Source organism: Dermacentor silvarum, chromosome 2 (genome assembly GCF_013339745.2).
Source record: "Dermacentor silvarum isolate Dsil-2018 chromosome 2, BIME_Dsil_1.4, whole genome shotgun sequence".
NCBI lineage: Eukaryota > Metazoa > Arthropoda > Arachnida > Ixodida > Ixodidae > Dermacentor > Dermacentor silvarum.
Genome location: NC_051155.1, coordinates 248,588,413 through 248,603,641, shown reverse-complemented (window position 1 = coordinate 248,603,641; position 15,229 = coordinate 248,588,413). Strand labels below are relative to the sequence as shown.

Here is a 15,229-nt window from a genome sequence, read left to right as displayed (position 1 = left end):
GGATAACACTGGCGATGGAGCCAACCATTGGCTGTCTCAATCCGTACAGCTTCTACATTTCTTCGCGAACGACTGAGCGAACAATTTCGCGAACCCATTCGGTGCTACCGCTCCCGAAGGTGGCCAAAAATTCGGGAGCTGACGTGGCATTCACCTGCCGGTAGAAGAGGGCAGACCGCTGATTAAGAACTTTCTCCATCGTCACAGCTTCAGTGAGGAACTCAGCCACACTTTTTGGAGGGCTTCGCACCAGACCAGTTGCTCCTTCACACCATGCATCAGGTGGCGTAACTTTTTGTCCTCTGGCATAGCAGGATCCGCTCGTTTGAAAAGTCGAGTCATATCTTCGACGTACATGGTGACGGACTCATTCAGCATCTTAACGGGGGATTGTAGTTCACGCTCAGCGCGTTCGCGGCGGTCGGTGTTCCTGTAGCACTCCAGAAGGTGATGTCGGAATTCACGCCAGGATGTTAACACGTCTTCCCTATTTTGGAACCACGCGCGGGCGGCATCCTTTAAGCTGTAGTACACGCGCCGGAGTTTTTTGGCATCATCCCAGCAGTTGGTCGCAGCGACGCGTTCAAACTCACTCAGCCAGTCATCCACGCCCTCATATAAATCTCCGTGAAAGGCAGGGGGTGGCAGCGGGTTCTGAAGGGTACAATATGTCGGAAGAAGAAGCGTCGGAACTTCCGTGGTGATTTGAGACGACGTCATAGCAGGCTGTCTTGGTGTCTCTGGTGGTAAGCCTCGTTGTCGACGGCTTGCTCTGTGAACTGGGGTGTTCACGGGCGTAGGACTCGGATTCCTGCTGCTGGACGGGGTCTTGTGCATGGGATGCGTCGTCGTCGTTGTACCCAGCACCTCCACCAGTTTTGTCACGCGGTTGGACAACGAGGCGAACAAGGTGACAAGGTGGTTTAGTGCTGGCTCAAAACAATTCAGTCGGATCCTCTACTTTCTCGTCTTCTCCGTGTGATTTCTCCCCAAAACACTAGGTGGCAGTATTAGCAATGTGTCTCTTCGCATTCCTGAACGATTGCTGCTTAGCCGTCGTGATCCGAGGGCACGGCCTTCATTTGCAGTAACATACTCAATATGCGGTAGAGAACTGAGTTTACTGTCATAAATCACCCCAATGTACTTCGTTTTTTCAACTTGGGGGATTAGTTTATTCTTGTTAACAGACATATACATACACTGGACTCTTCAGCGGAAAAGCGAAAATGGCACTAAAGAACAGCGTGGGCGCAAGCCGAACGGATATATCCCAGAGGAAGAACCCTGCATTGACATATACGCCAAGAATGGAGAGCCAATCAGGCAGGTGGAGACTATTAGGGTGCTAGGCCTTCTCCTGGAAGCGAATGGATCTAATCGCAGGATGATACAACATATCTCTAAGAAGTCTGAAGAAGTCATTAGACTTCTGCGTAGAATTACAAATAAGCATAAGGGGCTAGGAGAAGACAGTGCCATAAGATTGGTACATGCATTCGCATTTTGCCACTTCTCGTACGTGGCAGGCATGCTACAATGGACACAGGCTGATAAGAACAAGCTAAACGCTTTAATCAGACGACTTATAAAGGCTACACTAGGACTTCCCATCAGCACTGCCAATGATAGATTATTGCGCCTAGGGCTGCATAACACGCTAGAAGAGATAGCTGAGGCTCAACAGGTGGCCCACCAAGAGAGACTAATGAGGACACGACCTGGAAGGGCGCTACTTGAAGAAATAGGCGTAGAAAGAAACAACCAAACCAACAAAGGAGAATTATTAACAGAATTGCAAGCGGGACTACGAGAAAAAATTAAGACCACCCCGTTCCCTAGGAACATGCACCCGACACATAACCTCGAGAGACGGAAGGCAAGAGCCAAGGCACTCCTTCAAGACATAGATCAACATAAGCAGCAGGCGGTATTCGTTGACGCTGCCTGGGTTAAAAATAAGGATGCGTATACCTCCGTTGTTGTAGACACTCAAGGTAACATACGGGATGCCATCACCGTCTATACAAAGGACCCAACGGTAGCAGAACAAATAGCCATCGCCTTAGCCATCCGGGCAAATCGGTGGACACATATTTACAGTGACTCTAGAACAGCCATACGCAACTTTACTAACGGATATGTGACACAGATAGCAACCAAGTTACTAGACAAGGTCAACAGTGAGAGGATCGAAATTCGCTGGTTTCCTGCACATATGGGGGTGGTGGACGGAACTCGGAGAAACCTCAATGAGGTGGCAAATGAAGCAGCACGAGGACTTTCTAGCCGTGCTCTTCAAGACCGAGCAGCTTACACTTCACATGGGGAACACAGGGATCGATTATTAACATATAACGAAATCACGAAACATTATTATTTAAGCAGACGGGAATACCCATTGCCACACGGTAAACTTTGCAGAGCCCAAGCGGTCACATTACGTTTGCTACAGACAAGGACATACCCAAGTCCATATTTTATTAACAAGATCTATCCGGAGAGGGAAATTCAAACCAATTGTAATAAATGCAATGGCATCATTACTCTTGACCATATGCTTTGGCAGTGCCCCGCGGCTTTCGCAGACTGTGACAAGGAAGAAGAATGGTGGCGGCAAATGCTACGAAGTGAATCACTCTCTGACCAATTACGGGCAGTCCAGAAGGCCCGCGATGTGGCTGAAGGGCTCGGCCTGACAGTCCCAACGTGGGAGCGGCCCGCGTCAACCCAGGGTTGACCTTCAGGACTCAATAAAGTTCTCCATACCATACCATACTAAAGAACTCTTGCTGTTGTTGACCTGAGTGGTTGTGGCGCATACCCACAGTGGGGTATTGGCCATGGATCGGGTGGTTAAATAAGGCGTATAAAAACAATGGAATTAACAATTTGAACTTTGGAACTTGAAAGTGTAAAATTTCTGTGAGAGAAAGAAAGCTATCAGAAGAAAGGAAGGAAGGAAGGAAGGAAGAAAGAAAGAAAGAAAGAAAGAAAGAAAGAAAGAAAGAAAGAAAGAAAGAAAGAAAGAAAGAAAGAAAGAAAGAAAGAAAGAAAGAAAGAAAGAAAGAAAGAAAGAAAGAAATCTTTATTCCAGCATAATGTCGAAAGATAACTAGGAGGAGGAATAAACGTTTATTTTCGAAACAGTATCCCGGGTGGGATATTCTAGGTGGGAGGTCTCCACAGTCCAGGAACCCTCTGGCCTTCACTGACTCCTTGGTCCTGACGAAGAGGCGTCGTTGTTGTTCCAGGTCCTCGGAGACGAGCTTGGCCTCCCACGTTTCGATGAGGTCTTCGCTTTCTTGTCTGGCGTTAGTCTTTTGGTGAGGGCGATGCGGCTGTGTTTAGGTGCCATGGGCACTCAAGGGTCAGGTGCGCCAAGGTATCCGGTACGCCGCAAATTGGACAGAGATATTCTTGTGGTGTCGGGTAGATTCTATGCATGAGTATGCCGTGGGTGTAAGTGTTACTTTGCAGACTTCTGAGTGAGGTGCTTTCTTTGTTTAATCTTGGGTGAGGTGGTGGGTACACCCTGCGCTCCAGCCTGTGATGTTGAAGGATCGCTGAGTATGCGATAGCTACGTTCTCTGCCCCTGCTGACGCTGGCTGGGCGTCTCGAGAGTAGGAAGGGTTGTTGTTGCTGTTGTTGGCCCGACAGGCAAGATCACGGGCCGTGGCGTGTGCCGCTTCGTTCCCCTCCAGTCTCTCGTGCCCAGGACCCCATGTCATGCAGGTGTACGAGATCGGAGTGCTTCGGCTCTTCAACATCTTTAGGGCTTCTGTCGACACGCGACCCTTAGCGAAGTTTCTGACAGTTGCTTGAGAGTAGGAAAAGACGACAGCTGCGTCCATGCACGCTGTAGTTGCTAGGGTGACCACCATTTCTTCTGCAGTCTCAGGGTTTTGTGAGGGGACTGTGGCAGACGCTAGCTCTCTGCCCTGGGAATCTACTACGCTCAGGGCGTAAGCGTTTCTTTGCGGGTATTTGGCTGCGTCTGTGTATCTGGCTTCCGGAGCTTGCCTTTGTCTTCGCCGTAAGGTATCCACTCTGGCTTGTCTTCTTTCATTATGATACGTGGGGTGCATGATGCGTGGGATTGGTGCTATGGATGAAAAAGAAAAAAAAAAAGCTAAGGTTTTGTCAATAATATGGCATTTACTTCTTCCTTTTTCTTTTTCTTTCTGTCTTTCTGAAGGGAAGATTTTCATTTCGAATATATCTAAACGTTATCGAGAGACTCTGCGAAGTTGGGCTTTTCCACCAAAACGTTTAACATGGGGAGACGCCCGCTTCCCTAAACGCTTTCGTTTTGTAGGCGCTATAGCCATGCAATACTGCGGCTGTCTCTTCGTAGATGTTTGTTCACGTGTATTCGATAACTACACTCCAGAAGCAGTTTACAGGCTTTGAGGCGTATATTTGTCCCACGAAAATTAGCGTCATCTATTTTGCGCACCTTTTTTTTCTTTTTTTCGTTTAGCGCTGAGCGGTTGGTGCCTCAGGTGCCGAACGGCATGCGGGTAACGAGCGCATACTGTTCTATTAGGGACACGCAAGCAAGATAGATTACTATATATGGCTTTTGTGGGACAAAAACCTCATCAAAACTAAATAAATTGCAGTCTGTCCAGTGGCAGCAGTTACAAACGAGGACATACTGCAATCCAGTAATGTGGAATATACTATATCCAGATATATACACGAGAAACGATCGAATGCAAGTCATGCGGCTCAAGAGCAACTCTTGAGCATATGCTGTGGGAATGCTAACGAGGCTAACGAGTAGGGCTAACGAGTAGCAACGGGGAGACAGCCTCTAGCGAAAGCCTCCGCGCGCGTTGGTGTGCTGTGCTGCTCAGCTCAGCCCCAGAAAATAATCTGTGGCCAGTCCAGCGGGCCGACGACGCCGCCAGAGCCCATGGGCTCGTGGCAAACGCCTAGGCAGGGAGCCCACCCTATTAACTTACCGTACAAAAATAAAGTTCTTACTACCTACAACGTGCTTTCGGAAAAAATCCCTGCCAAATCACAAAAGAATCCTTCTACTACCCATGATTTTCATGGTGGCTGAACGATTGAAGGCGTGATCTAAATCTCACCCCGGCGTAGACGGCTTCTTTGTAGTCTTTGCGTGACAGCCGCCATCTGAAGCTCTGTTTCAATCTTGACAGAGACGACAAAAAAAAAAAAAAAAAAAAAAAAAAAAGGCAGCGCAGCTTTGAGGAGCTAGCCTTGCAATTTGCAACGATGTGGCTATATAACGAGCAAACGACACAGATGGTTGACAGGGCGGGGAAGTACGGCAGTGACTGGAATCTAAAGACCACCGTTGACCAGACTTCGAGCCTGCTGAAAGCCCTTTAACGTGGCTGGAATGTCAAGCACATAGGTGCTGTCTGGAGGACAGGCACCAGGCTTGGGACAACACAGGTCTCGTGAAGCGATGTGCAAGAGTTGTTATAAGCTTCAGTAGCTCCTAATCAGTCGTAGGTTATGACAAGGATTAAGAACTATGGCTGAAAATAACGTTATAAAGGTAAGCGATTAAAAATTTACTTCGTAGCGAAGAGAGACGCTAGTGGGTCCAGCTCTAGTCTGCCAGACGCTAGTGGGTCCAGCGCTTTTGCTCGCAACGGCGCTTGTGCTTGAAAGCCGTCTCGTTTGACTGTCGACGCTGAGCTGCTCCGATCTCTAATAAACCCTTTTACAACTTTCATACTTTTTTGACAGATCGGCGTCCAAAAGCAAGTTTCAAATGAAATTGATCATATCATACAGATATAAGAAAGATACACGTTTAGAAGAGCTTTCACGTAAATAATTCCTTGTCTAGGAATATTGTTCTACGTGACATTTTATTCACTTGTGTGCATAATAAGAAGGTTAAGCAGCCACTTGTTTCGTTACTACGGCATAACTATTCATCAAGTTCTATTTACATAACGTATTATCACCTAATACTGGCGCAGCTTCTTGCCCGAGTCTTTCCACAAGGTGACGCAAAATGTCCATACATGGTTCAATGATCCGCGAGTAAATCGTGCTCATTACTGAGGATAATCGAAAGATTATGAATCTTCTTTTTCGTTGAACGTCGTTTCTAGCACATAACGCGCAACAAACATATTCTAGTACAACGCGCGTCAAACGATTCGTAAACTTTATTTTGTACTTTCGTGCCACTGAAACACTGCTTTGTACGGTCGCACAATGTTCCGTCATCATATGACATTCTTTTTGGCTCTTTAATTATAAAATTGTGAGACGCGACAATGAAAAATGCACAAAACAAGAGTGGGCCAATGGTTTGTTTTAAATAAAGCCTGGCAACGCGTGGGGCTCGCCGGCTGTAAACGCCAATAGCTCTAAGCGTCATCTCTAGATACTCGTATGAAGTAGCCGAGCGCGCACTCATCCTGCTATAGTCAACGTCAAAGTCACCATCGGACGTCCCAAGTCAAGCACACAGAAAATAAATTGCTGGCCAAAGGATCGCGTCCCGCTCACAACTCGTCTGTGACGTAGTTCAAGCCATAAAATATGAAGAACGACAAAGATGGCCGCTGTGACCTATTCCAGCTACCTGACATGTCATCGCGCGAATCACGTTTAACACGTATACCATGTTATATCAGTGCGTCCAGCGCAGTATAATTCACGGTTCGTAGGGAATGATAGACAATGTTCAGAGAGATGTGGCTGCTTCGTTGACCACCGCTTCACACTTTGGTGAGGCGGATCTGCGTCTGGTGTCGGGTGACGAAGAATGCTTCGCCCGATGATGCTTTTCCTTTCTAGAGGACCCCCAACGCCGCGACCTGTGAACGCTGTGGGACAGAGGCGACTCGACTGACCCGACCTCCCTACTCATGGCTATCGGGTTCATGTCAGGGTCGTCGGAATCGCCTTTTGTACGCGAATCCCGGCTCGGCGACCGCGCGCTAGAAAGTCCCGGTGAGTCGATATTTATCCGCTTTCTGGCGTCTTCGGTGCAACTGCCCGCTGCAGTCTTAGTGGTATCAGCTGATGTCTGCTCATCGAGGGGAGGACCAGGAGGTGCCGATTTCGCAGAAGACATCGCAGAAGTGTCGCTCGAATAAGCGTTCGCGACTTCTACTCTTGCCGATGGCCCCTGCGAGTGCCCATTTGTGATTGGGCGAAAGGCGATCATTTCCGGGCTGGAAGTGACGACGCCTCCGCCACCTGGTGCAGAGCGTCGATGAATGACGCTGCCATTGGTAGCGACGCCATTCACAGTTGCCTTGGACGAGTCGGCCGGTGCCACGACGCCGTTGATGGTGGGTTTCTCTCCACTGGAGGCGAAGCCGAGGTTGTCGTTTCCCTCGGAAGAAATGTCGTAACGGGCCTTCTTCGATTTTCCCAGCTCGATCATGTGCTCAACGTCGTAGTCGTCCTGAACAGCGAAAAGGCAGAAAGAAAAAGAAGATGAAATAAGTCGTTAGTGTGCATACGAAAGTCAATCTCTTTGCACCAATTGCTCTCTCAACGCGTCTAGCGAGATTCTTCAACTAACGTCAGTGGCAGTCGTAAGCTCGGAAGAGATCATTGGTTTCGTTGCACACATATTAGCAGCACAAACACAACAGGCAATAAAAAAAAAAAAAAACAGGGGCACGGCACTCTTAGATCACAATGCGCGTTCTGGCCTACGCTATACTGGGCAGAAAACTATAACCTAGCCGGTCGGCCCGTCCATATGTAAATACGAAAGTGCATATGAAAACGGCCACACAGCTTCAACGCACATGCCTTGAAGCAGAGCAGAACGTTTCAGCAGAACAGACTAGTTTGGCACGAAGTTGCCGCCCACTGCTACCGCCTACATTCTAGGCAGTTACTTGGACTGCGCTGTCAATACGCTGAGCGAAAGCAGTCTGGTATCGGGTGGAAGCGACAACGCCGATACGGCAACAGTACTTCAAGAAACTGCAATAGAAATTTAGATTGAGAGCAATGATTAGCGCTGAAGACAGACTCCTACTGCACAAGCGCTAGTATTACTGCCCCGTTGCTGCAGAGGCGGTATTGGAAAGGGCTAGGGTTGCGATTGTGGTGTTGTTGGTATGCCATCTTCGAATGCAAATGTAGTACAAACGAGATAAGGAAGCGGCAAGAGTACGTGAACACACAGACACGGCACTATAAAAATCGAAAGGCGTTAATGGAAATCGTAGGGCAGCAATGCTGCATGCCAAAACGATTTAGTGTAGTGCCCCATTCTTGCCACTGGTATACAACGTTATACAGTCACCATCAACTGGCAACAGTATACGCGTTTGGTGTTCCTTGCTGAGCGGTTAACCTAGGAGGGCCGGTGTAGGGAAGAGTAATAAGAAAAAGTTGTGCAGATCCCACGCACTGTGGCAATCGATGTTATGCGAATAATATTGCAGGCTAACCAGCATTGTTTGAGGGTCTGCAAAGCGTCACCTCGTGGGCCAACATGTTTTTGTATAATGAGTAGTTGTGTTCAGAAGTACCGAAACTTGCGCGAGTTAGTATGCATTTATATTAAGAAAGTTCCAAGCAGCGCGAAAAGACGCTGACAGAGGGCGAATGCTTGTCCGGTCTTTTTTCTCTGCCCTTTGTCTGCGCCTTTCGTGATGCTTGGAGCTTTCTTAAACATGAATGGTGTGTGACACGAGCGTACGTGTCTGTGACGAGAGCAGGAAGACGACGACCACATTGATGATGATCGTATGACGACAATGGCATGATTTCTACTGTGGCCGTTGACGTGCCATTATAGATGGTGATTGTTGGGTTCTGCATAAATATTTAATGGGCGTAAGCGAGAGACATACCGTTCGGCTCTGCGTCCGTGGCAAAGTTCTGCCAATGTATAAAATTTCGATTGCCATTAACCAACGAGGCTGCAAGGCAGTTGATGCGCCTTCTAAGAGGTGCGAGCCCTGCAGAGTCGGCTTACTGTTTCCTTATGTTCAGCAAGATTTTTTTTTCTGTTCTGTGCTTTACAACACAAGTCTGAGTAACAAGCTACATAAAATGGTGAACTATGGAATAAAATTGCTACAAAATCAGGAGTTGGCCGTGAGTAGAAACCTTTTTCTCTCTTTGCCTGGGATGTTGTCATCCAGATTTTATCCCATTGATAGTATGGACTATCTACTAGCAGCTATTGCCGCCTTCTAACGTAAGTTCTCGCCAACAGAACCCAGCATCTTGCTTCCTATCAGGAATTCGTAGCTGAAACAACCTCGATCGTGGCATGCAGTATGTGAACGTATTTCAGCTCTAAGCGCAGCCAATACTGTTTCATACTGACGCTATTCTGGGGTACTAAGCACGTCGTAAAACCGACGCAGTTTGTCGGTGCTCAGTGTTAGCACGCTGCGGGTGGGAAGTTCGCTGATGCCACCTCAGTCAAGAAACAAAAAGTGAGTGCAAGGACTGTTTGTATCAAAACGCCTTTCTGGGTGTTTTTTAAGGAGATTAAATAATGACCACGTCTATAAAGTGTGACATTCTTTTATCAAAACATTTTGTGCATGCCTTGATCCCATGCTCCGCGTGAACGCTATCATTAGTGGCCGGCGCGTCTCGCTACGCGAAGACCAACACACACTAGTGGTAATATAAGTTTTCTCTTTCTGTTTTATCTAGGGGTCAAGATTCTCGAAAGGCAGCCGTCAATTGCAAGAAAACGCAATGGGAAGGCGAAGCCACATGCTGTGCGATTCTACGGGCAACACTGTACTGCCTTGGCTTCACATAAGAAACCAAATTAAAACACACGTGTTTCTGAAAAATACCGCTTCGACGTCTATGAAATGCGAAGCATAAAACTAGTCACAACAGTGACGCTGTGCGTTGAGCTGCTAGGCACAAGGTTGCCGGATAGATTTCCGGCCGCGAAGACCTCATTTCATGGGGAGGCGTAGGATGCAAGAACGCTCGTTTAGTTAGCTTCCGGTGAACATTGAACCACAGGGCGCCAAAATTATTGCGGGGCTTCTGATATACATAGCACGTATGCTTTTCGTGTGGCTCCCACGCACACACAGTACCTAGGAATTGTGCCAGTCATGGAACACATTTTGTCTCCGCCTCTAGCGCCCTCTGTGCGCGCTTCTCCCACTTTCCGTCTGCTCCTCCAGACTTGCGCAGTCGCACGGACGCGTGCTGCCGTATCGTTGACGCGTGCTTGCAGCTACGGCTTAGATCGTAAGCGCTTTCAGTGCTTTTCGTGCTTTTTCCCCTCATTTCAGTGCGACAGGTAGACGCTTGCAGAAGGCTTATCAACTGTTGGAAGTGAAACATGGTCGCTGCAGTACGGCGCTTGAACCTGCGTCTGGTTTCTTAGTCCTACCATCACCTCTCTCACAACTGACTTTCGTGTGTACAGGCTGTGTGCACGGTAAATGCAATATTCGATCCCACTGAGTACGGATGAGTAACTGTGAGCTGTGCAGAAGATGACGAGACTGAAAAATTAAACCGGTACGGGCTCGTTATGACGCAGTGTGCCTATTCAGTGATCAACGAGCTCCTTCTTGTACGATAAACGAAGTGTCTGACAGCATAAGAAAAATGCGTGCCTGAGGAATTTCCGTTATGTACTTAGCTATGCTTGGCTTCAATAGCACCAAAAAACGCGCCTCAGTATAAGCTACGCTATGAAATAAAGAATACGAAACGTTTCTCTCTGTTTCTTGTGCAATTGTTTTCACTGCACGTATTGCTATGCTTTGGAACGACGTGCTATGCGGAAAACTGGAAAGCGATGTTTCGGCTACTGGGGGAAAAATTGCGCCGGCTTGGTGCGCCACAAATAAAAGAACAATAGAGAACTTGCTTTCCGTTTTCGTCACAGGTAATGTATGAAGGATGAGCTGTATGGGAAGTTGGAAGGTGGACGTCTTGTTACACAAAATACTTGGGACACATTATCAGCGATGGATTGCTTATCCTAAGGGTGATTTTCGTGACGCATTTCTGGACAACTGTCCTGGTGCCTTGGGTATGTTTTGGACTGCTTTCTTTTTAGGCAGTAGTGGTGTTGCAAAGCTGTCACGTAGTAACGGTATCGCGAGAGAATTGCATAGTGTGTTTAAAGTTTCTCTCTTTAGTTCCATCTTTCAACTCACCGCGCTCTTGACCATGAATTTGTCGTGGAGGGAGGACGGCAGCATCACACCGCAGAGGAAGTTGTAGATTGGGTGGATCGTCCGCGGGTTCACCTTGCTCGGTTTCGTGTATCCTGGAAGCAGATAACACCACACTCTGTTGCCCCTTGGTGCGTTATTTAACGCAAGTAACAATACAGTGCGATAAGCTAATGGTTGTTATATAACAGATATTCACTGACTGGGAAAGACATCGTGAACTGCATGATCACCACGCACATGTACTGTTCTTCTTATGTGCGTGTTGTTTATGCTTGATTTACATACATATAGGTACTTGCATATTTGTATTTATTTATTTGCTGTGCTGTGTTCTTTCTTTATTTTCTTGTGTACACTTGTGCTTAACTTTTTTTTTTCTGTAAGCATTGTTATGCCCTCAGTCGTACAGTTTTCTAGCGCGTCGATTTTTATTTTGCTGTTATATATTTCCTTTCAAGAGTTAACTTTAACAGGAGGTCCCAATACATTCATCGACAACGGAACCTCTTTTTGTACTCCCTATTTGTCATAAACTGTAATCATTACGTGAAACAATCAATTCAAATTGACAAAAAAAGACGTTTATAATGCATGAAAACGTCCCGTAAACCCATATCATGCTGTCGAGTCGAATGCAGTCCAACGCTTCTACAACGACCGCCTCTACTACGAAATGACCTGCATAATGTAGGAATAATTCTGCCCCGGTTATATTGTGAACTGTGCGGTGCGCAAACGTTACAAAGAAGTGTCCTGTATTACGAATGATTTAGGAGACCCCAAGCACTTTGTTATAAAGGCGTTCGGCTGTGTCTGCGTTTGCTAGACCACTTAAAACAGGGTTAGCAGGCTGTAAATGTTTATGCTAAAGCTAAAGAGAATAATTTTTGTTTTGTTTTTGCTGCACGTACCTGTTAACAAGCTCACGATGAGTCCGATGACGACAACTAACACGCATCCGATCATGCTGTACCAGACATACGATATCCGATAGAGGAAGAGGATGTCCTTGCTGAAACAAACAGGCACACGAAAAAATATAGCTGTCGCCGAAAGTCAAGGGCTTACGGCCACCTCACGCCGCCTAGCAGAAGAAACCCAGTAATTTAAATAACTCTGCATCTGACGAAAATAAAGTTTTCCCTCCTCCTCCTCCTGTCTGCAGTGTTGTACAGTCACGTGTGGAACATTCCTCACGAAATACAGTTGCGGCGGCCATCCATATAAGCATCAAATGGTCTGTTGTACTTGTATTATATTTACACATGCAGCTGTCTCCATACGATGATGATGATGATGATGATGATGATGATGATGATGATTAATGGAACTTATTGGTGCAAGGGCCAGGTGTGGCAAAAGAGCGCCAATGCCTTGTCTCCATACGAGATGTAACGAGTAGGTCAGTATAAAACTTGCATATACAAAAGCATGCTTACTGAATCTAATATGTAATGTGTGCTCTGATATGTTTCTTTCAGATTAATTTTATCTCGTAATTTTTCTGTAAGTGATTGCATCGCTGGGTTATTATTTTTCCTAATTGTAGGCTGCCCGACAGTTCTGCATCGCCACCTATATGAAAGGCCACAGAGCGCTTTCCCTGAGCATGACGCATTACCCTTACCAAAGAACGAAGTACTTGCATAACAGATCGCATGGGAAGCGTAGGGCACACGATTGAAGCACAGCGCCACCGGCTATGCCTGCATCGCGGTACTAAACGCCGAGTGCTAATCAACAGAATTCGCCAAATGAAGTGGCTTGCAATCGTAGAAACATTAAACGCCGTCTATACTGCACGTGGCCCAGGTCGTATACTAGTCCTATAAGCTGCATGCTGTGCATGGACGATCATGATTTATAATGCGTTACCTACTGGTATTGCCACCGTGTTTTACGTGGTCACGTGTTGCTGAGGAGCGACTATGTGGGTTACGATACGTCAGAGCAATCGCGCTTCAAGTTTGCGTGACCGTATGGAGCTATGCAGGTGCACAAATGCTCCCACTCTGAGGTTAAGGCCTCGTATCTCACAGCATCGTGCACTGTTTAAAGAAATAAACAAGTGTTTTTTATAAGCGCTAACAGCATTAATTTTTTTTTCAGGCACATCGCAGAATTCTAATCTATGAGGTGGATTTTTCGAAGAAGCGGGCGTTACTTGCACAATAAATCGCAGTTCATATTTGATGTTAACAGTATTCCACTAATCAATTTTATAACTTTTTACTTTAGGGCGCATATTGTAATTTAAGAATTAAAGTCAGTGATTTTTGGAGCCACATGCACATGAAATGAATTTTGAAACACGCACCAGTTTTCAGACAAGCACTGTCGGTAAATATGCATTGCTGTACCACTTACTTATTTTTTAACGCGATAGCGTTAAGGGCCCCATGTCGCAGAAAATCCGGCGGCGGCAACCGGCGTGCGATGCGGGTGGCGGAAAAAATACCCAACCACCCCGACCGCGCAGCCCCTCCACGTGGTGCAAGGTTTTGGTGAACAAAAATTGAGTTCCTTGAATTCCTCACAGTGAAATCCGTCAGAGAAATGGTAAAGTACGACTTTACCAATCGGCGTCGGATTGTAATTTGAATGTACGCGAAGACCTAATTCTGCTACGAGGAAACTCAAACACAAACCTTTTTTCCAGCATTTCTACCAGACCTACATACGCGCGTTGCGATGCGAACGGGTCCAGATAATGCTATCGCGTTCTACTCTTAAAGGCGAAGCTTAATGCTTCCTCCATATTTTTTTTAATGAAAATGCTTTTTTACACGCTGTAGGACAAAATTAGTTTGGACATCGATGACTTTCATCCTACAATTTGGGAAGTCATATCTCGAAACCTCAGAATTCGTTTCAAGTTGATATGCCTTAGGAACTTACAGGCTACAAATCGTAAGTTGCAATATGTACCATAAAGTGGTCAGAAAGTTTAGTGAAATTGTGTTAGTAAATTGCGCATTTCAATTACTTAACCAAGTAATTCCCGTCTCTGCCGGCTAGTAATCCATGCTCAAGGATAGAAATTGTGTTATCTGCCATAGACGATACGCACGCCTCATGCATGATACGTGCCACGCTCTTCTGACTTCTTACATTATCTTCTGTTATACAATCTATTTAGCAGCATGCGTTGACAACAAATGAGAGCTTGTGGTATTCTCAGTGAAATTTAATAAAGGAGGCCCAGTTTCGCCGGTCGGTTGTCTTCTGTAAAGCAACACGACAGACGTTCAGTTAGACTAATGTGGGGAACATCCAAGGAAAGGAACCAAAACTGGAGGCGTAGAACTATCGAATGGAGGGAGGAGATTAGGAAATTGCAAATACGGTTGAAAAGTGTTGCGCAAGAAACCAGTAACTAGAAAGAATCGTCGGAAACATTCTTTTTCCTCCCATACTGTTGCGTTTCTTAAGGTCTAGGAGACCATGACAAATAGTCGAGTGCGAAGAGGCTCACTTGGCGTCAGCAACGTCGACAGGCCTGGGGTAGGTGATGTTGTTAACGTCCTGTCCCGTGGCGTTCAGGTAGTCGCCGATGCATCCGAGCACCGAGACGGGGGCCTTGCGCACCGCTGGCTTCGTGGCGAACGCGCCGAAGCCGATCCAGAAACAAACCACCAGGGAGGTGATGGTGCCCACTCCGGCGCCCTGTGCGTACCAAAAAGGTTGCATCATAGCTGCTTGCTTACAATTTGTTAATGGCGGTTTTCTGCGCGTATAACACGTATCTCAAGACTTCAATATAAATACTCTAACTTTGCTGGGAGTGATGTAAGAGAGGACTGTCACGTGCTTTATTGTGAAATATAGTTTGCTGTAGGTGTCTTGTGCTGGTTGTCAGGCTTCGATATATGACTTACTAGGTCATGTTAAGCCAGATAAGCCTCCTGCCGAACAACCGATACTTAGAACAGCAGGCGATACAAGTACAAAGGCGTCGCCGGAGAGAGAGGCGAAGGAAGGCATTGAACAAGGTAAACAGATCGAGAAAGCTCGTTCAGAATGCTTAATTTTCTATTCTGCCCCCAGCTCAATTCCGCGTCCTTCCAGAAAGTAA

General features: G+C 46.6%; 1 protein-coding gene and 1 long non-coding RNA gene across 2 annotated transcripts in view; one reads left to right on the top strand and one right to left on the bottom strand.

Annotated features, from left to right (window-relative positions):
• LOC125943344 (uncharacterized) overlaps positions 1 to 9,795 on the top strand; it is a 135,476-nt gene extending 125,681 nt beyond the window's left edge. Inside the window, exon 2 of the long non-coding RNA XR_007465754.1 lies at positions 9,615 to 9,795. This is a non-coding gene — a long non-coding RNA (uncharacterized LOC125943344). The remainder of the gene's footprint in view (positions 1 to 9,614) is intronic.
• LOC119443086 (sodium-coupled monocarboxylate transporter 1-like) overlaps positions 1 to 15,229 on the bottom strand; it is a 195,896-nt gene that overhangs the window by 112,295 nt on the left and 68,372 nt on the right. The gene's annotated exons all lie outside the window — the stretch shown is intronic.